Below are 23,591 nucleotides of genomic sequence, written 5' to 3' on the forward strand. Positions count from 1 at the left end.
GGGCTTTCCGCGGCTGGGCCTTCGGCTCGGAACGGGTCACCAGCTCCGGCTCAGGGAACTTCTCAGGGACTGCCTCCGGTGCAGACTTTGGGGCCTTCCATGGCAGCACCTCCGACTTGCCACGGGCTCTGACTGCAGGTCGGTCCGCGAGGGCGGATGGGCTGGGTATCGCTACCGGTTGCGGTGGTAGCGGGCCTAGTGACGGGGTCACGGCCTCCGGGACGGGTGGCGAAGGAGGCAGCGGAGGGAGAGGGTTTCGACCGGGTCCCTCAGCCGCAGCGACCGGTCCCTCGGGGACATAGGGGCGTGGGTCACTCACCCTCCCTTCCTCCACCTCCTCCTCGCGTCTCCGCACGGTGGCTATAACGTCCGCCATGTCGGTCTCCCACTCCTCCATGAGGAGCTGCATCTTGACCTGCAGCCTCAGGTAGAGCTGCGCGGTACGGATTTCCACCCACGCCGCGGTCCCAGGCGCGGGGGCTACGGTGTCGCGGGACGGCATCCACATGTTGCTGGCGGCCTTTCCCAGGAACAAGATGTCTGCAGAATCCTGGCGTCCCTGCTTTTATAGCTGCGTTCACATGCAGCCAGCCGCCATCGCGTCCCCCTTAGCTTCTTTTCGGCCCCTCCTTTATTGGGGCGGAGTTTTGGCCTTCGCGCCTCTGCTACTCGAGAAGACGCTCGAGCGGGAACTTTTCGCGCCAAAGATGGCGACTTCTGGAAATTTTCAGCCGGATACCTCCGGCGGTTACAAGGCGCACCTCTACCCAACGGCAGAGCGGTAAGATCCTGTTCGTGACGCCAAGTTGTCGCGGGCGGAGGAGGGGATGCCGCGCTCTCCCACTGCTGCTCGGGTCCGGCTGCCGCGGCTGCTGCGGCCTGCTGCTACTCGGTGGCTCGAGCGATGAGCCGGATCCCGGGGACTCTAGCGGCACTCCTCGCCCGTGAGTGAAAGGGGGGTTGTTGGGTGTGGGGATGGTTTATTGTCCGTGACGCCACCCACGGTTGTGGTGATTTATTGGCACCACCGCTGCTCTGTATGGGGATCCCAGGAGTGATGGTATGGAGCAGCTAGATGTTAGTCCTCCCCTCCGTGGGTAGGGGTTGGTGATCCCGGGGCCCAGTGATGAGATGGGAGATGCAGGGCTTGGTGGGCGCAGGGACGCGGGGGCAGCGCGGTGCCTTGCGGCACTGTGGTACTCACTCAGCCTGAGACGTTGACACAGTTTTACGGTAAACCACACGGCTGGAAAGACGGTTCCCACGGACGGCTGCACTTGCTCTCCCAGTAGGTAACGGTGATGTCCCTTTGACCTGCACCTAGTGTTTCTGTGTTGGTAGCGATGGGTTCCCACCGGTAACCCGCTCCCCGGCTTGGATATGGGCCGGAGGAGCCCTGCTTTGCCCGCAGACACTGGCCCCGAGGAACTGGTGCCCTGGCGGTGTTCCTCCTTAATGGTTGGACTTTTGCCTTCAGTCGGGACTTGGTTGTTGGGGGATCGACGTCCCCTTCACTGACGGATTTGGCAAATTATGGCGACTCCTAGCCTTGCCGGGGTCCGAGAGGCCCCTGCCCTGGTTCTGACTGTTCTTCGTATACTGTCCAGACCACCGGGCCACTACCCGTCCGCGGTCCTTCCAGCAACCTCCGAGCAGTCCCCCTCCAGACAATCACCGCTGTTGCTGACCTTGCTGACACTGTCCTGCACTTAGCCGGACCAACTTCAGGGCTTTCTACGCTCACTTTTACTCCTTTTCTTCTTTGCTCCACTACCACTTCACTTTCACTTAGCTCCTCTACCACCTCCTTCTACTTTGAACTTCCACTTCTCTCTCTTGACTCAAGCTCTTCCCTGAGCTGACTCTAACACTCAACTGCCTGGTTCTTCCCGCCTCCAGAGCTGTGCACTCCTCGGTGGGCGGAGCCAACCGCCTGGCCCACCCCCTGGTGTGGACACCAGCTCCTGGAGGAAGGCAACAAGGATTTTAGTAGCTTTGGTGTTCCTAACTGGGATGTAGGGTGTGGTGGTGTGATGACCTGTGACCCCTGGCTTGCCCAGGGCGTCACAGTCACAATGTGACAAACTAGAAGAGAAGACACAACCAGAAGACCTGGAGGTGTCTGCAGTCAGAAGACCATATTTCAGGGGTCTTGAAGAATGAGGTCGTCTCAAAACCTATAAGTCTTTGAATTTGTGGCTTAGAAGCCCACAACAAAGAATTATTCCGGGGTTTCAGGAGAAATGTCTCTTCATTATTAAGTTCCAGATCCCATTAACGCTCGAGCAGCTGCTTCAGGATTTCTGGAGGAAATGACTTGAGGCTGAATCTCTCCCCAAACATGGAGGACCAGATGCCAAACCCTTGTGAATAGCATCTATCTGCATTTCCAGGCTCATCAGCAACGCACTGATGCCCAGGAATTGAGAGGAATGGCTGAAAATAATAAAATTAGGAAATTGCTTTTTGAAGGAAATGAAATATGAATTGTAACAATTAAGAAAATTAAGAGGGAATTGGAATGATCCTGTGTCCCATTGTCCTCAGAATATATTGAAGGTTTTGTTTTTGTTCTACATATAGTATATAATTGGATGAAAGCCTCTATAAACGACATGGACCCAGCACAATATCCACTCACGATTAATAAATGGATGTGTCAAGGCTAAGGGGGTCTGTGTCTCTCCCAGTAATCCAGAGAATGCAAAAGAACGCGGTCTTGAAAGCGCTAAGGAGGCCACGGGGATATAATAGTTTTGTAGATTTATTAGATGTTTACAGCCACAACGCGTTTCGATATCACAAGATCTTCATCAGGTGGATATAAAGCGAAGTGTGGGGAATAGTATTTAAAGGGGCCAGTGTGATTTCATTGGCTACCATCAAATTGATTAAAAGATTAACCCTTGATTTATCACATTGGCACCCTACATGGACAATAATTGATATAAAAACCAGGGCTGTGGAGTCGGAGTCGGAGCTCATTTTGATGGAGTCGGAGTCGGTTTAAAATGTACCGACTCCGACTCCTAAAATATATAATAAATTGGGGACAGGAGTGCAATGCAGAATGTGCTGAATATTTTTTCATAGGAATTTGGGAAATTTATGAAAACAGTATGTGTGAGATGGAGCCACAGCGCTGTTCATGTAACTGAGGAACAAACAGATATTACAACAGAAGAACAGCAAAATGATACTTTAGAATTAGATGATCTTGTTGAAGCTGCTTCAAAACACTTTCCTATTCATCACATGCGCTGTTTTGTGCACACGCTGCAGCTGGCAATAAGAGAGAGTCTGCAAGAGGGACCCCGGTTTCACACATCCGGCTTTTCGCTGGTTTGGCGGATGCGGCACACTCCAGTACAGAGTATACAGTACAGTGGCAGCGCGACAAACGCCGGTCACATGCTGTCATGTGACCAGAGCATGTGACCCGGACGTTGCCAAATCGGCGAAAAGCCAGATGTGTGAAACTGGGCGGACATGCTGGGAATCTAATTGGAAAAGTGAGGAAGTTGGTTATTGCCGCCAGAACCCCTAAAATTGATTCCATCTTGGAGACGTGCTGGGAAAGGGGCAATTGTTGATCAAGCCACTCGGTGAGGCAGCACTTATTTAATGACTGAGCGATTGCTGGAACTAAAATCATTTTTTGTAGATATGGCAAACCCTCAAGTAACATTAAATGAAGGTCAATGGACACAGGTGAGTGTATTGAAGGAATTGCTTAATCACCCATTTACCGTGACTAAAAAATTACAAGCTGAGGATTTAACTCCTAGCATTTTCATAAGGGAGTGGAAGAACTTGCTATTTTGCCTGTCCCAAAGAAGAGGTTTAATCGCAGATGGCATTTCTGCTTCAATGAAATGGAGGGAAACACAGCTATTGGAAAATAAAATTCTTCTGGCAGCTGTTTATGTGGACCCAAGTCATCGTATACTGCTTGTAGATCAACAGCTTACTAAAGGCAAAGAAGCTCTGACTAAGGTAGCAGTTAGGATGAGCGGCTACAGGACTGCCAGATGTTGAGATGTTGCCCATGTGGTTACGGCTTTGCCTCCAACCCAAGTTACTGTAGAGAGGTTGTTCTCCAGCCTTAACATTATTAGGCCAGATTTGAGGTAGGTCATCTATAAAGGAGGATCTGATGGAGGCGATTCTATTTCTTACAACAAATTCATGGACTGCACAAATGTTATTTACTATGGTTTTGTTGAAAACTGTTTTTTTGCCACTTACATAGTGTATTACGTAGTGTTATATATAACACACAATATATACTGTATATATAACACTATATAATAAACTATGTAAGTGGCAAAAACAGTTTTCATCAAAAATATATCAAATAATAACATTTAGTATAATGCTGAAAAATGTATTGTAGTACAATGTGAACATCAGACATATAATTATTTTTATGATACAATAATCAATATATTTGGATAGAACATAAAATATATTTATTGGATACAACTTTAGAACACAAAAAACTAAGAAATTGTAAATATGTAATACAATATGTAATATATATATACATACACACACGATATATATGTAATCTACTGTATATTACATATTGTATTACATATTTACAATTTATTAGTTTTTTGTGTTCTAAAGTTGTATCCAATAAATATATTTTATGTTCTATCCAAATATCTTGATTATTGTATCATAAAAGTGATTAAATGTCTTATGGTCACATACACATGTTCATGTACCACAATAAATTTTTCACTTAACTATAAGCAATATATGTCGGAGTCAGAATCTGAGTCGGTGCAAAGGAAATTGAGGAGTCGGAGTCGAAGGTTTGGCTTACCGACTCAGCCCTGATAAAAACTAGTGAATAAAATATATATTTTTTTAAAACATTTAAATCACAGTTATAAGAATGAATTAAAAACACAAAAATATTAATAAAGTTAAGTTAAAACCGTAAACCGTAAACGGAGTTTAATTACCACCTACCGTAAATCTAGAATTCAAATACATAAACTCCTGGAGAAATATTGGTTTATTTTACGAGGCGACCCATTGCTTCAAGACCAGATTCCCCTTAACCCTTCCATCACCTACCGGAGGAATACAAATCTTAAAAATTTAGTGGCGCCAAGTAACCCTAATCTTAATGGTTTGTCTAAAAATACCACCATCTCCATTAATAATGGAAACTTCAGGTGCAACACCCCTAGGTGTATGTGCTGTGAAGTAATTGGGAATAATATTACCTGTTTCACTTCCCGGACCACAAATTCCCTTTTTCCCATCCAATTCCATCTGGATTACATTGTCTATGAAATCTACTTGCTTGAGTGCACGTGTGGCCTGCAATATGTGGGCCACACAGTGCAAACAATGCATGCTAGGTTGAACAAACATAGGTCTAATATTAAAAATGGTTTTCAACAGCATAGTCTGTCCCGACATTTTTATAATGTACATCAAAAAGACCCTAAATATTTGAGATTACTAATCATCGATCATATAGATAATTCTGGGTCTGACTGCTTCGAAAGACTCATTAAACGTGAGAGTTATTGGATTTTTAAATTAGGGACTCTACATCCCGAGGGTTTGAACCTGACTATTGAAAACATAGCCAAACATTGATCTGGGGTTCTCTGTTTAACTGAATCCATATCTTGGATTCCTGAAAGGGGAGCAACAGCACCTATTGTGCTGGAAAATGCACTTAACTGTTGTCCAACAATGGATGGCTGCCTACAATCCACAAATAGGTGGCACCTTCTAAATAATGACCCTCCCTTTTTTCTTCCTAGCTACATGCAGTATAATAATAGGTACAGAATCCACACATGGCTTTTATTCTTTCATTTTTATCTCCCTGTGTTTGATTTTAGGAAGGTAGTGATGGGTTATATTAACATTCTCATTGTTTTAACTTAACTTTATTGATATTTTTGTGTTTTTAATTCATTCTTATAACTGATTTAAATGTTTTTAAAAAAAAATATTTTATTCATGAGTTTTTGTATCAATTATTGTCCATGTAGGGTACCAATGTGATCAATCAAGGGTTAATCTATTAATCAATTTGATGGTAGCCAATGAAATCACACTGGCCCCTTTAAATAATATTCCCCGCACTTCGCTTTATATCCACCTGATGAAGATCTTGTGATATCGAAACGCGTTGTGCTGTAAACATCTAATAAATCTACAAAACTATTATATCACCGTGGCCTCCTTAGCGCTTTCAAGACCGTGTTCTTTTGCATTCTCTGGATTCCTTCCCCGTTGTGGTACTCAGGGCACGAGCAGCTTGGCCTGAGGTCAGATCTCAATCAGCACCAGAGACGTCCACCAACCCCAGTGACCTGTCACATGACCGGCTTCTAAGGATTCCGTTCCTCTGGATGGTCACTACGGGCCGACTCCCTGGCAGCGCATTAAACCCTCGTTCTACACCGTGGTTGTGCAGGGCTGCACAACCACATCAGGTGAGCACCTTCTAACACTATCCTTAACATTATCCCGTGGATCCTTCACATGCGCCCCTTTTTTCAAATTCTTTACTTATTTCCCAGTAATATAGGCTGGATGTGAGTTCTGTGTCTCTCCCAGTAATATAGGCTGGATGTGAGCTCTGTGTGTCTCTACCAGTAATATAGGCTGGATGTGAGCTCTGTGTGTCTCTCCCAGTAATATAGGCTGGATGTGAGCTCTGTGTGTCTCTCCCAGTAATATAGGCTGGATGTGAGCTCTGTGTGTCTCTCCCAGTAATGTAGGCTGGATGTGAGGTCTGTGTGTCTCTCCCAGTAATATAGGCTGGATGTGAGCTCTGTGTGTCTCTCCAGTAATATAGGCTGGATGTGAGCTCTGTGTGTCTCTCCCAGTAATATAGGCTGGATGTGAGCTCCGTGTGTCTCTCCCAGTAATATAGGCTGGATGTGAGTTCTGTGTGTCTCTACCAGTAATATAGGCTGGATGTGAGGTCTGTGTGTGTCTCCCAGTAATATAGGCTGGATGTGAGCTCTGTGTGTCTCTCCAGTAATATAGGCTGGATGTGAGCTCTGTGTGTCTCTCCAGTATTATAGGCTGGATGTGAGGTCTGTGTGTCTCTCCAGTAATATAGGCTGGATGTGAGGTCTGTGTCTCTCCCAGTCATATAGACTGGATGTGAGGTGTGTGTGTCTCTACCAGTAATATAGGCTGGATGTGAGGTCTGTGTGTGTCTCCCAGTAATATAGGCTGGATGTGAGCTCTGTGTGTCTCTCCAGTAATATAGGCTGGATGTGAGCTCTGTGTGTCTCTCCAGTATTATAGGCTGGATGTGAGGTCTGTGTGTCTCTCCCAGTCATATAGACTGGATGTGAGTTCTGTGTGTCTCTACCAGTAATATAGGCTGGATGTGAGGTCTGTGTGTGTCTCCCAGTAATATAGGCTGGATGTGAGCTCTGTGTGTCTCTCCAGTAATATAGGCTGGATGTGAGCTCTGTGTGTCTCTCCAGTATTATAGGCTGGATGTGAGGTCTGTGTGTCTCTCCAGTAATATAGGCTGGATGTGAGGTCTGTGTGTCTCTCCCAGTAATATAGGCTGGATGTGAGGTTTGTGTGTCTCTCCCAGTAATATAGGCTGGATGTGAGGTCTGTGTGTCTCTCCCAGTAATATAGGCTGGATGTGAGGTCTGTGTGTCTCTCCCAGTAATATAGGCTGAATTCTTCAGTCATGGCAGTGCCCAAAGGCATAAGAAACAAATCCTCGACCACAAGAACCATGTCTTCGTTATCTCAGATAAGTTGCTTCCTTTAGCCATATCTCATGAAAGAACTTTCAATATTTCCCATGTAGTAAAAAATCATAATGATATAATCGTAACTATAAGGAAGCCTTCTCCCCTCCGGTCTAATCCTCTGACGGTCACCACTGCTATACTTCTATGTTATGTGGTGGTATTCTATTATCCACCCACTTCTAAGAGAGAACTTGGATGGGATCCATTTTTGCTAATGGAGCGGATAATCTTCACAATATTTTTGTTTTTCTTATTCTAGATTTCTTACTTTTGTTTCTATAAGATAATCTGTCCACAAACTTTCCCGTATTTTTCTGCGTACATAATAATCTAAATCAGTGCATGAATTATTTAATGCATTTTTGACAATATCAGCTGAAGAGGAGACGGTGAGCCTTGCCAGGGATACACAAATGCCAGAATCTAAAATATGCATTCACATCATGACTTGCTGGAGGTACTTAAGGACTGAAGATTAGAAATGATGACTAAGAAGTTGTAAGGATTAGTGTGTTGTGATCTTGTAGTGTTTGTAGTCATTTGAACTTAGCTGCATTGGACAATAAGCCTCATTGTACTGCACTAGGGGTAGGATTCGTGCCCATCGCCATCCCCTTGGATCAATTTCTAGAAGCCTATAAAATACACAAGAAATTACTAAGTGGTTGATTCATTAAATGTAACTGCTTTCAGCTGAGCACTTCTTGTCTGACTCTTAGCAAAAGCTGATTTTACAAATAAATGCCATATAGTGGCCATCCATATGAATAGGGGCACATATATCCAACAGAATAAGAACTCTCTATGATATATCCTGCAGTAATAGATTTATAGGAGTTATATTTATGTCTCCACTGATCCGCAGAGACGACAATTTGTTACATTTGTTTCTCTTGTGCCAGTAGTAGGGATTCTTACCCATAAGCACAGAACTGCGGCAGTTGATGAAGTTACTATGAGTATAAGTGAAATAAAGTGCTAAGTAATAATAAACATGAGTGAAATACCTACAGGTTTACAATAGTGGGGGATCTGAGTGTAAATCTCTCATGTATATTGGCTGAAAAATCTATAAATATAGAATAAAAAAAGCAGATCTATAAAAACCATATGGAGAAGAGAAGGAAGAAGTGAAAGGATGAGAAAAGGGAAAGTAGGAAAACGGAAAAAGAATTAAAAGGTAAGGAGGAATAAGAGAAGAGAAAAAGGGAAAAGAAGAAGTAGGAGCAAAGTAAAAAAGGAGGAAGATCAGGAGCAAAGAAAGAAAGGGAGAAAGAAAGAAAAAGAGAGAAAGAAAGGGAGAAAGAGAAAGGAAGAAAGAGAGAAAGACAAAGGAAGAAAGAGAGAAAGAAATAAAGAGAGAATGAAAGGGAGAAAGAAAGAAAGACAGAAAAAAGAAAGAAAGGGAGAGAGAAAGAAAGAGAAAGAAAGGAAGAAAGATAGAGAGAAAGAAATAAAGAGAGAAAGAAAGGAAGGGAGAAAGAAAGAAAGAGAGAAAGAAATAAAGAGAGAAAGAAATAAAGAGAGAAAGAAAGGAAGGGAGAAAGAAAGAAAGAGAGAAAGAAATAAAGAGAGAAAGAAATAAAGAGAGAAAGAAATAGAGAAAGAAATAAAGAGAGAAAGAAATAAAGAGAGAAAGAAATAACGAGAGAAAGAAACAGAGAGAGAAAGAATGAAAGGGAGAAAGAAAGTCAGAAAGAAAAAAGAAATAAAGAAAAGGAGAAAAAAAGGGAGAAAGTGAGAAGAGAAATAAAGAAAGATAGAGAGAAAGAAAGAGAAAGTAGGAAAGAAACAAAGAATGAACGGGAGAAAGAAAGAGAGAAAGATAGGGAGAAAGAAAGAAGAAAAGAAAGGGAGAAAGAGAAAGGAAGAAAGAAGGAAAGAAGAAAGAAAGAGAGAATGAAAGGGAGAAAGAGAGAAAGAAAGAAACGGAGAAAGGAAGAAAGTAAAAAAGGAAAATAAGAGTAAGAAAGGGAGAAAAAATGAAGGTAGAGAAAAGGAAGTAAAGGAAATTAAGGGAAATGAAGGAAATAATGTAATGAGAAAATATAGATAGCAAAATAAATAAAGAAAAGGAAAAGGGAAGAAATTAATTAAATAAATTGAAGGAAGAAAATAAAAAGAAAACACAGGAAGATGAAAGATTAGGGAAAAAAAGAAGATGGAGTAGAAGGAAAGAGAAGAAAATAAAGCAACGAAAACAAGAAGTAAAAAGTAAATCAAGTTACTACAGATGAAGGAAATGAAGAGAAGAAAAGAGAGAAAAATATGGTGGGCCATAGGAGAAAACGGAGAATAGCAACAAAAGGAATGAATGAAGGAGAGCAAAGAAAAAAATAATAATAATAATAATAAAAATGATAATAATAATAAAAAATAATAATAATAATAAATTGACCAGTAAAAAAAACAATAATTAGTAATATTTACCTAGTAATACTTGTATCATTTCTTTTCTTGTGTGGATATAATTCTGGCCATTATCAGTTTCTCTCCACTCTCCGGACACATTATACTATTAACATTACACCGCCCTCTGCCCCGACCTCCGCAGGCGCAGGCCATTATCTGAAGCCGAGGAGAGTCATGATATTAATAATATCTGATTTATGGCTCCTCCACATCCTCCCAGGGCTCCGGGTCTCGCGAATCCTTCTATTCCACAAGCAGTACATGGTCCAGGCTACTGCTATCTACAGTCCAGTGTTCATGGTCAGGATGCCTGGAAATTGTTAGAATATCCCAGGATTTGTTTACATGGAGTTTTCAGGTAATTATACTGACAATTACTATGTGACTATGATTGTACTGATAGAGATTATTAGGATGTAGCAGAGCTAAATGTGGGATTTTACTACTTGAGGGTGTATTATCTCTGTATCATAGCAATACTAAAAATACAGATCCTATGTAACACCACAGATAACACGGGGTATTCCTGTACATAGAGGCAGTATTATAGTAGTTATATTCTTGTACATAGGAGCAGTATTATAGTAGTTATATTCTTGTACATAGGGGCAGTATTATAGTAGTTATATTTTTGTACATAGGAGCAGTATTATAGTAGTTATATTCTTGTACATAGGGGCAGTATTATAGTAGTTATATTCTTGTACATAGAGGCAGTATTATAGTAGTTATATTCTTGTACATAGGGGCAGTATTATAGTAGTTATATTCCTGTACATAGGGGAAGTATTATAGTAGTTATATTCCTGTACATAGGGGGCAGTATTATAGTAGTTATATTCCTTTACATAGGGGAAGTATTATAGCAGTTATATTCCTGTACATAGGGGGCAGTATTATAGTAGTTATATTCTTGTACATAGGGACAGTATTATAGTAGTTATATTCTTGTACATAGGGGCAGTATTATAGTAGTTATATTCCTGTACATAGGGGCAGTATTATAGTAGTTATATTCTTGTACATAGGGGGCAGTATTATAGTATATTCTTGTACATAGGGGCAGTATTATAGTAGTTATATTCTTGTATAGCAGGGTCCCGGTGCAGGAACAGTATTATAGTAGTTATATTCTTGTACATAGGGGGCAGTATTATAGTAGTTATATTCTTGTACATAGGGGGCAGTATTATAGTAGTTATATTCTTGTACATAGGGGCAGTATTATAGTAGTTATATTTTTGTACATAGGAGCAGTATTATAGTAGTTATATTCTTGTACATAGGAGCAGTATTATAGCAGTTATATTCTTGTACATAGGGGCAGTATTATAGTAGTTATATTCTTGTACATAGAGGCAGTATTATAGTAGTTATATTCTTGTACATAGGGGCAGTATTATAGTAGTTATATTCCTGTACATAGGGGAAGTATTATAGTAGTTATATTCCTGTACATAGGGGGCAGTATTATAGTAGTTATATTCCTGTACATAGGGGAAGTATTATAGCAGTTATATTCCTGTACATAGGGGGCAGTATTATAGTAGTTATATTCTTGTACATAGGGACAGTATTATAGTAGTTATATTCTTGTACATAGGGGCAGTATTATAGTAGTTATATTCCTGTACATAGGGGCAGTATTATAGTAGTTATATTCTTGTACATAGGGGGCAGTATTATAGTATATTCTTGTACATAGGGGCAGTATTATAGTAGTTATATTCTTGTATAGCAGGGTCCCGGTGCAGGAACAGTATTATAGTAGTTATATTCTTGTACATAGGGGGCAGTATTATAGTAGTTATATTCTTGTACATAGGGGGCAGTATTATAGTAGTTATATTCTTGTACATAGGGGCAGTATTATAGTAGTTATATTTTTGTACATAGGAGCAGTATTATAGTAGTTATATTCTTGTACATAGGAGCAGTATTATAGCAGTTATATTCTTGTACATAGGGGCAGTATTATAGTAGTTATATTCTTGTACATAGAGGCAGTATTATAGTAGTTATATTCTTGTACATAGGGGCAGTATTATAGTAGTTATATTCCTGTACATAGGGGAAGTATTATAGTAGTTATATTCCTGTACATAGGGGGCAGTATTATAGTAGTTATATTCCTGTACATAGGGGAAGTATTATAGCAGTTATATTCCTGTACATAGGGGGCAGTATTATAGTAGTTATATTCTTGTACATAGGGACAGTATTATAGTAGTTATATTCTTGTACATAGGGGCAGTATTATAGTAGTTATATTCCTGTACATAGGGGCAGTATTATAGTAGTTATATACTTGTACATAGGGGGCAGTATTATAGTATATTCTTGTACATAGGGGCAGTATTATAGTAGTTATATTCTTGTATAGCAGGGTCCCGGTGCAGGAACAGTATTATAGTAGTTATATTCTTGTACGTAGGGGGCAGTATTATAGCAGTTATATTCTTGTACATAGTGGCAGTATTATAGTAGATATATTCTTGTACATAGGGGCAGTATTATAGTAGTTATAGTCTTGTACATAGGGGGCAGTATTATAGTAGTTATATTCTTGTATATAGGGGGCAGTATTATAGTAGTTATATTCTTGTATATAGGGGGCAGTATTATAGTAGTTATATTCTTGTATATAGGGGCAGTATTATAGTAGTTATATTCTTGTACATAGGGGGCAGTATTATAGTAGTTATATTCTTGTACATAGGAGCAGTATTATAGTAGTTATATTCTTGTACATAGGGGCAGTATTATAGTAGTTATATTCTTGTATAGCAGGGTCCCGGTGCAGGAACAGTATGTGGGGTCTCTGCAGTCCTGTAGCTCCTCATAATGCACACTTCCCCCTGCAGCGGTTGCGTCCATGATGATGTTTCCGCCCCTGACATGACGCCATTACTGGCCGGTGTCTGTGTGGAGCGCGGTGGCAGTGCATGGAGCGCGGTGGCAGTGGTTGGAGCGGGCACCAGTCGTATTTCGTCTGTTTGCTCCATGTAAAGTCTTCTATAAACAATGTATCAGATTTGGTGATTTCCTCGGACAGAAACTCTAGGCGTTGAGTACTTTGCTGCAGGGTATTTACCTTGGCGGAGCGCGGGCAGTTTGGGGGGATAAGATTTACCTCCTCCGTGGGTCGTTTTTCTGTGATCAGCGTAAAAGATGTGAGTCAAAATGTGACTTTAAGTCAATGAATGAAGAATATGCGGCAGAAACACAATCAATCCACAGCAAAGCCTTTATATAATGGAGATCAAAGGCCATGTACCCCAATAAGAAGAGAATACGGCAAATATTAACCCTCCAGAGTGTGGCTTTCACATTGGTTGATACAAAAGTTTAATACCTATGGTAATAGTAGCAGACGTCTAGGATGGTTTGCGGTGAATGGTGTAAAACTTTGAAGGGTTAATCCTAAAAACAAGCTATTCTTTCTCCATCTGGGATAACTTGCTGATTATTGGGGGTTCGATGGTTGGGACCCCCAGAGATCACGAAAACTCAGTGGTGCTCTGCGGATCCATCTTGAATGGATGGAAGCTGTGCATGGTGAACCCCCCCCCCCCTCCATTGTCTGTACTCAGCTTTACCCAGCACTAAATAACCCTTTTATGAGAGTAATAACTACATCCCTGGTGGTCTAGTGCAAAGGAGTTGGTCACTTATGCTCTCTGATTGTCATGAGTGTCAAAGGGTTAAACCTTTACATCCCATAACTACATCCCTGGTGATCTAGTGTAAAGGAACTAGTTACTTAATGTTGTCTGATTGTCATGAGTGTCAAAGGGTTAAACCTTTATACATCCCTGGTGGTCTAGTGTAAAGAAACTGGTTTCTTATGTTGTCTGACTGTCATGAATGTCAAAGGGTTAAACCTTTACATCCCATAACTACATCCCTGGTGGTCTAGTGCAAAGGAAGTGGTTACTTATGTTCTCTGATGGTCATGAGTGCCAAAGGGTTAAACCTTCATACATCCCTGGTGGTCTAGTGCAAAGGAACTGGTTACTTATGTTCTCTGATGGTCATGAGTGCCAAAGGGTTAAATCTTTAAATCCCCAGGAGGAATCTTTCTCACCTTTCAGCATTCTGTGGCTCTTATTTCTCTTCCTTCAAAATTTCTATAAAAGACCCCAAACGTACTCACCAATATCTATTATATAATGGGATGTTGTAGAGAAGGGGGAGAGGAGGGAGATGCAGCTGCAATATCTGTTCCTCTGTTTGAGACTCATTCTTGTAGAACAAAATTTGGATCCTATTAGAAACTCTCTACCTGTGTGGGAAATTCATTGTAAAAGAGGACAATAGAATCCAAACCTACTCATCAAAACTATTATATAATGGGATGTTGTGGAGAAGGGGGAGAGGAGGGAGATGCAGCTGCAATATCTGTTCCACTGTTTAAGACATTCTTTTAGAATGGAAGGTGGATCCTTTTATCCTTTTATAAACCGTCTACCTGTGTATGGAATTCATGCTGAAAGAGGGAAATGGAACTGTAGACCATGATGAGGGGACCTAGGAGATCAGACAAAAATATGAAAGGCAGAAAAAGGGGTGGGAGATGATCCAGCATCCAAAGAGAGTCTCACAACATAAAACTATAGAAGCAGCAAAGTATTACCCCATCTTAAAATCCAAATCTCAAAAATGCAAAGGGAGAAAAAACATTGTGCAACCTTACGCGTTTCGGATCTCACAAATATGATCCTTATTCATCAATACCGTACCTGTGAATAAGGATCATATTTATATTTCTCGAGATTCTCCTTTGATGCTGGATCATATCCCAAACTTTTCTTTTCTTTATGTATTATATTTTCTGATATACCTGTCATGCTAGGTACGGTAAAGCACCAGGCGAACAGCGAAAGGGAAGGTGAGGGGACCCCTGCGTCTAGGGAAAGGGAAGCTGGTGACCCCTGACCGAACCTACTGCTGGTGCCTGGGGTCCCTCACCACCCTAGATAGATTCCTCACCTATGCACCGAGCAGGATACCTGACCCTAGGTATCCCTAGTGCTAGACCCTAAATAGGGAACGGATGGGACGAGCTCTTCATCTACTCCACTAAACACTATAGAAGACATAAGGAGATCACACGGGGAAAAGCATGAAATACTTGTCTACAGATGACATAGGTAGAAGTTCAGCAGAGTTCCAGCAACTATACCATAGAGGAGTACAAGCCACCTGCTTGCAACCAGAGCTAGAATGAACTGAAAAATATCACCAGCACCAGTGCAAGGAAGGAAGGGGTATATAAGCACCAAGAGCTGGGTGGAAGGCAAGCTCCTACCCGGTCCAAAAGGGGGAGAGATGAATCCTGCAGGACAGCTACCTATTCCAATGAATACTGACAGCATGAACAACAGAAAGTCAGGAGCATTCTGCACAGCCAAACACTGTGACCTTCTATGGCAAGAAACCACATAACTGTTTGATACTTGTGACACACCTGTGACAGTTCCAACCTGGAAATCATCCATCCGTGCATCATCTTTTCCATGGACTATATTACAATGGCATCACGGAAGGCTGAATACTTTTTCTTTTTGTCTATAAAAAATATTAAAACAGCGGAATACCGAATACTAAATACAATACCTCCTAAAAATAGGGTGCAGAAAACATTAAAGTTATGCCATATTCTGATTGGTGGAAGTAGAGGGTCTTGCTACATCTCAGCGGATACATTAACACGGACCATCCCTTTAATTAAGCACTGACATGTACAATAGGGGAACTGGGGCCTTGAGCCGTCCCCACATACTCGATGTGACTATATACCGAGGGGGGAAGTGATACTGTGCATCTAAGCAAATATAAATATAGAGAATTCTGATGATGCCACATAACGGACGAGATGAGGAAGCGGCACACGTGGTCCGTGGCACACACCCGACCTCATAACTATAGACCTAAAGAAGGAGGGGGTGATAGTGCTGTAAAAAAGTACCGTATATGCCCCCCTCCACATATGAGTCCAACCAAATACATAATGCAAAGTTCTCACTCTTATCGCATTTATCTGAAGGGTGTGTACACTTTTGCAACCATTTTAATTGATTCCAAATACTCTGAGCAGAGTTTTTGCATTTCTGTTCACTACCTGTAAATGAGTGCAATAGTGAAATATTATAGGGGAGCAGATTAAGTCTGGTGTTTCATATGGCAATATTAATATGAAGGCCCACTGTCACGAGGGTCCCATGACGGAGAGCGGTCCCTCCTATTTCTGGTGTCGGGCTTCATACACACTTGCTCAGGTTAATACTGCTGGCTGTGCAGATTCTCTTTTATCCAGCACTGCTATTGGTTAAGTAAATCCTCTGGTCTCCTGACCTCTGAATGAAAGCTGTAGTCAGCTGTTCTCTATTGCTAATCAGCTCTGCTATAAAGACTTCTCTTCTAGCGCTGGTAATTGCTGGTGATAGTTTCTGCTTTACTTGCCTCGGAACCTTTGAGCTGTGGACCAGAAAGCCATTCAGAGAACATTTGCTGGAAGATAGTTGTGTTGTTTTCCCTTCCTTAGTCCTCTTTGTTTTCCCCCTCTGGTCTGTTCCTCATTATTACCTCTTGTTGTTTGGAGTGCTTTGTATGATTGCTGTTTATTTTACCCTTGTCTTTCAAATCCTCTCTGTGTTTTTAACCTAGAGCGGGACTAGTGTTTCCGCTGCCCTGCTCACTATACACGGCTGAGTCCAGGCACGTCATCAACGACAGGGTGAAAGAACTCATATAGAGACATCAGAGAGTGCAGGGATCAGACTCAGGTGAGTTTAGGATGTGACCCTGCTCCCCTTCCCCTAGCGCAAGGGCCTACCGTTGTATCGTGTACCCTGTGTGTTTCAGCACTTGCCGAGCTCCAACCAAAGGTGTAGCTACAATAGGTGCAGGGGTTGCAATCGCACGTGGACCCAGGGAGTCTGGGGGGTCCCAAAAGTCCTTTTGGACAATTTGAAATAACCAACGCTATTAAAGACGTTTAATAATTGGGGGCCCCATTGGAGCTTTTGCTTCAGGGCCCATGAGCTTCAACTTTCACCGCTAGCTCCAACCCCTCCATACTCCAAAAAGTCGGGGAGAGAAGAGAAAAAAATGAAAACTGCAAATTATGAAACAGAAATGGAATAAAGTCTCCTATGGCTTTATATATATATATATATATAGGCTTAGATTAGGAAGACACCATCAGTTATAGGAAGAGGAATAGTCACAATTACAAAAAGGAGATAGATAGATAGATAGATAGATAGATAGAGGGATAGATAGATAGATAGATAGAGGGATAGATAGATAGAGGGATAGATAGAAAGAGGGATAGATAGATAGATAGATAGATAGATAGATAGATAGATAGATAGATAGATAAATAGATGGATAGAGGGATAGATAGATAGATAGATAGAGGGATAGATAGAGGGATAGATAGATAGATAGAGGGATAGATAGATAGATAGATAGAGGGATAGATAGAAAGAGGGATAGATAGATAGATAGATAGATAGAGGGATAGATAGATAGATAGATAAATAGATGGATAGAGGGATAGATAAATAGATGGATAGATAGATAGATAGATAGATAGAGGGATAGATAGATGGATAGATAGATAGATAGATAGATAGATAGATAGATAGATAGAGGGATAGATAGATAAATAGATGGATAGAGGGATAGATAGAGGGATAGATAGATGGATGGATGGATAGATAGATAGATAGATAGAGGGATAGATAGAGGGATAGATAGAGGGATAGATAGAGGGATAGATAGATAGATAGATAGATAGATAGATAGAGGGATAGATAGATAGATAGAGGGATAGATAGATAGAGGGATAGATAGATAGAGGGATAGATAGATAGAGGGATAGATAGATAGAGGGATAGATAGATAGAGGGATAGATAGATAGAGGGATAGATAGAGGGATAGATAGATAGATAGAGGGATAGATAGATAGAGGGATAGATAGATAGATAGATAGATAGATAGAGGGATAGATAGAGGGATAGATAGAGGGATAGATAGAGGGATAGATAGAGGGATAGATAGATGGATAGATAGATAGATAGATAGAGGGATAGATAGATAGATAGATAGAGGGATAGATAGATAGAGGGATAGATAGATAGATAGATAGAGGGATAGATAGATAGAGGGATCTAAAGAAAACCAACATCATGGTGTTCCAGAAGAGAAAAAGAAGATGTGACCAGCATCCTTCATTTGTCGTAAACGGCTACACTCTAACAGGAACAGACAAATACACCTACTTGGGCCTGGAAATTCACCAGTCAGGGAGCTTCAAACAAGCCATAGAGACCCTGAAAAACAAGGCCTGCAAAACCTTTTATGCCATCCGAAGGAAATTGTATCATCTGAAGCCACCAGTGAGGGTCTGGCTAAAAATCTTCGATTCCATCATTGCCCCAATCCTCCTGTACGGCAGCGAAGTCTGGGGCCCTCACACTTACCCAGATTGGTCAAGGTGGGATTCCAGCCCAACAGAAATATTCCACCTGGAATTCTGTAAGCACCTTCTCCAGGTCCATCGAAGCACCTCCAACAGTGCCTGTCGGGCCGAGCTGGGCAGATTCCCTCTACACCTAGCAGCTCTGAAGAGGTCACTATCATTTCAGGCTCACCTACAGAGTAGCAATCCAAGCTCCCATCACCACAAAGCTCTGATATATATACGTGGGCCAGATGAACCAGGACCCCGGGCACAGCCCTCCCAAACCCAACTGGATAAAATCACCAATCACAGCAGCCTGACAAGAACCAGAATCAGGAAGATGGTAGACGAGGGCCAGGAGAGGTGTCAGTGACTGGAGGACCGACATCAACACCTCACAGAAACTGACCACGTACCAGAGACTACAGAGAGACTACAGACTGGCCCCGTATCTGGAGAAACTCCCGGACCCCAGAGACCGCAGGACCCTGAGCCGATATAGACTCAGTGCCCACAGTCTAGCCATCGAATCCGGCCGACACAAGCAGAGCTACAAGCCCAGGGAGGACAGACTGTGCCAACACTGTGACCTGGAGGCCCTGGAGGATGAAACCCACTTCCTGCTACACTGCACCAAGTACTCAGCAGTGAGGGACACTCACTTCAGGAGACTCTCCCATCTCTTCCCGGATTTCAGCTCCATGAAGGAGGAAGAGAAAATATATATCCTGCTGGGGGAAGAAGAGAGCGCAGTGGAGATAGCAGCGCGGTATGTGAGCGAATGTCATAGACTTCCAGAAAGAGAACTATGATAAGTCATGGACTTCCATAGCCCCCCATCCCAGATGTGGCCCCCCCAATCCCCACCCTGAATATGCCCCAACCACCGTTACTACAGTCCCCACCCTGGATATGCCCCATCATAAGCCATGGACTTCCATAGCCCCCATCCTAGAAGAGCCCCCACAGTCCCCACCCTGGATGTGCCCCAACCACCGTTACTACAGTCCCCACCATGGATATGCCCCATCATGGGCCATGGACTTCCATAGCCCCCCATCCCAGGAGTGGCCGCCCCAATCCCCACCCTGGATATGCCCCATCATAAGCCATGGACTTCCATAGCCCCCCATCCCAGATGTGGCCCCCCCCAATTCCCACCCTGGATATGCCCCAACCACCGTTACTACAGTCCCCACCCTGGATATGCCCCATCATAAGCCATGGACTTCCATAGCCCCCATCCTAGAAGAGCCCCCACAGTCCCCACCCTGGATATGCCCCATCCATCCTTCCTACAGTCCCCACCCCCCATCCCCACAGCCCCAGCCCCTAATGTACACTTGCTTTGGCAAAACTAATTTGTATTTGGTCCTGCCAATAAAGCTTATTTGATTTGATTTGATTTGATAGATAGATAGATAGAGGGATAGATAGATAGATAGATAGAAAGATAGAGGGATAGATAGATAGATAGATAGATAGATAGATAGATAGAGGGATAGAGGGATAGATAGATAGATAGATAGATAGAGGGATAGAGGGATAGATAGAGGGATAGATAGATAGAGGGATAGATAGATAGATAGAGGGATAGATAGATAGATAGATAGATAGATAGATAGATAGATAGAGGGATAGATAGATGGATAGATAGATAGATAGATAGATAGATAGATAGATAGATAGATAGAGGGATAGATAGATAGAGGGATAGATAGATAGAGGGATAGATAGATAGATAGAGGGATAGATAGATAGATAGATAGATAGATAGATAGATAGAGGGATAGATAGATGGATAGATAGATAGATAGATAGAGGGATAGATAGATAGAGGGATAGATAGATAGATAGATACATAGATAGAGGGATAGATAGATAAATAGATAGATAGATAGAGGGATAGATAGATAGATAGATAGATAGATAGATAGATAGATAGATAGAGGTATAGATAGATAGATAGAGGGATAGATAGATAGAGGGATAGATAGATAGATAGAGGGATAGATAGATAGATAGAGGGATAGATAGATAGATAGATAGATAGAGGGATAGATAGATAGAGGGATAGATAGATAGATAGATAGATAGAGGTATAGATAGATAGATAGAGGGATAGATAGATAGAGGGATAGATAGATAGAGGGATAGATAGATAGATAGATAGATAGAGGGATAGATAGATAGAGGGATAGATAGATAGATAGAGGGATAGATAGATAGAGGGATAGATAGATAGATAGAGGGATAGATAGATAGATAGAGGGATAGATAGATAGATAGATAGATAGAGGGATAGATAGATAGAGGGATAGATAGATAGATAGATAGAGGGATAGATAGATGGATAGATTAATAGATAATGGATTGATAGATGATAGATGGATGGATATAGTCATAGATAGATAGAGGGATAGATAGAAGATAGCGATTTTGGTTTGTGCAATGTTAGAAGTGTAGCGTCTGCGGTTTCCACATTTAACTTGAAGATCCTTAGAAAGGGGAAGTGTTCTCCATTATTAAGGGGCCGGCGTCCTCGCTTGTGTCACTCTGGGTCCGGCTGAGTCCAGTGATGGAGCCGCAGCCTTCACAGGTATCTCATTTATTGTAGTTATTATTTGTTAGTCTGCGTTTCCCTCCTAACGTGGCTGATTTGTATGTTTTATTTGCCTTCTTACCCACAGTTTAGCGCTGCGCTATGAGGGGGTAGCGGTATCAGTTGCACACTGGTTCTGCAGGCTGCGGAGGTCCAGGCTAGCTCTGCCACAACCTAACCCTTATTGTCCTCTTCACACTGTAAGAGGGCCAGTCCTGGATGGAGGATATGTATCACTGAGGTGCATAGCCGCAGTGATGTGAAACCCGGAGAGAACGCTCCAGAACTAATAGTGCTGAGAGGTTCATTTAATGAGCTTGGATTCTGGTCCGGGGGTTCGGATGCTCGTACCTTTATGTCCAATCCAGGCTTTGCAGATCATGGTAAAGGCTCGGAGCTGCTCAGAAGGGGTCTGTGACTTGAGGTGACAGATTGTGCCTCTGTGTGGGAGGGAGATGGTAAAGTCTGATGTGAGCGAGGCTCTGCTGGACACTGAGTCTTGGAGGAAAATCTGAGGTAGGAACGGTTTATCTTCTGTTTATGTTTGTGCTGAAGAAAGGCTGTTTTTTCTTCTTTTTTTTTGGCGAGCTGCGACGGTTTGTGGACTGTTAACAAAACCCTCACTAGTTTGAACAAAAGAATTGGATCCCTGTGTGCACAAGTGTCTACCGGAGGCAGCACCACCTCAATACACACTGTCTACCGGAGGCAGCACCACCTCAATACACACACACTGTCAGCCGGAGGCAGCACCACCTCAATACACACACACTGTCAGCCGGAGGCAGCACCACCTCAATACACACACACTGTCTACCGGAGGCAGCACCACCTCAATACACACACACTGTCTACCGGAGGCAGCACCACCTCAATACACACACACTGTCAGCCGGAGGCAGCACCACCTCAATACACACACACTGTCTACCGGAGGCAGCACCACCTCAATACACACACACTGTCTACCAGAGGCAGCACCACCTCAATACACACACACTGTCTGCCGGAGGCAGCACCACCTCAATACACACACACTGTCTACCGGAGGCAGCACCACCTCAATACACACACACTGTCTACCAGAGGCAGCACCACCTCAATACACACACACTGTCTACCAGAGGCAGCACCACCTCAATACACACTGTCTACCAGAGGCAGCACCACCTCAATACACACACACTGTCTACCGGAGGAAGCACCACCTCAATACACACTGTCTACCGGAGGCAGCACCACCACAATACACACACACTGTCTACCGGAGGCAGCACCACCTCAATACACACTGTCTACCGGAGGCAGCACCACCTCAATACACACACACTGTCTACCGGAGGAAGCACCACCTCAATACACACTGTCTACCGGAAAACAGCACCACTTCAATACACACTGTCTACCAGAGGCAGCACCACCACAATACACACACACTGTCTACCGGAGGCAGCACCACCTCAATACACACTGTCTACCGGAGGCAGCACCACCTCAATACACACACACTGTCTACCGGAGGAAGCACCACCTCAATACACACTGTCTACCGGAAAACAGCACCACTTCAATACACACTGTCTACCGGAAAACAGCACCACTTCAATACACACTGTCTACCGGAAAACAGCACACCTCAATACATACACACTATCTACCGGAGGCAGCACCACCTCAATACACACACACTGTCTACCGGAGGCAGCACCACCTCAATACACACACACTGTCTGCCGGAGCCAGCACCACCTCAATACACACTGTCTACCAGAGGCAGCACCACCTCAATACACACACACTGTCTGCCAGAGCCAGCACCACCTCAATACACACACACTGTCTGCCGGAGGCAGCACCATCTCAATACACACACACTGTCTACCGGAGGCAGAACCACCTCAATACACACTGTCTACCGGAGGCAGCACCACCTCAATACACACTGTCTACCGGAGGCAGCACCACCTCAATACACACACACTGTCTACCGGAGGAAGCACCACCTCAATACACATTGTCTACCGGAAAACAGCACCACTTCAATACACACTGTCTACCGGAAAACAGCACACCTCAATACATACACACTATCTACCGGAGGCAGCACCACCTCAATACACACACACTGTCTACCGGAGGCAGCACCACCTCAATACACACACTGTCTGCCGGAGGCAGCACCACCTCAATACACACACACTGTCTACCGTAAAACAGCACCACCTCAATATACACTGTCTACCGTAAAACAGCACCACCTCAATATACACTGTCTACCACCTCAATACACACACACTGTCTACCAGAAAACAGCACTACCTCAATACACAC

The 23,591-nt window shown here is 42.9% G+C and overlaps 1 protein-coding gene across 5 annotated transcripts in view; it reads left to right on the forward strand.

The window, feature by feature from the left end:
• P2RY6 (pyrimidinergic receptor P2Y6) overlaps positions 1 to 23,591 on the forward strand; it is a 91,403-nt gene that overhangs the window by 62,135 nt on the left and 5,677 nt on the right. Inside the window, exons 1-2 of one of the 5 annotated variants that reach the window (XM_075334736.1) lie at positions 10,414 to 10,542; positions 16,854 to 16,972. The exons of 1 other annotated variant lie outside the window; for it this stretch is intronic. The gene's annotated coding sequence lies outside the window, so the exon portion shown is untranslated. Of the gene's footprint in view, positions 1 to 10,413; positions 10,543 to 16,853; positions 16,973 to 21,232; positions 21,258 to 23,591 lie in introns of those variants that run through there. 3 more of the 5 variants (XM_075334734.1, XM_075334735.1, XM_075334737.1) reach the window with 3 other exon arrangements.

This window comes from Anomaloglossus baeobatrachus, chromosome 2, assembly GCF_048569485.1.
Source record: "Anomaloglossus baeobatrachus isolate aAnoBae1 chromosome 2, aAnoBae1.hap1, whole genome shotgun sequence".
Classification (NCBI taxonomy): Eukaryota; Metazoa; Chordata; class Amphibia; order Anura; family Aromobatidae; genus Anomaloglossus; species Anomaloglossus baeobatrachus.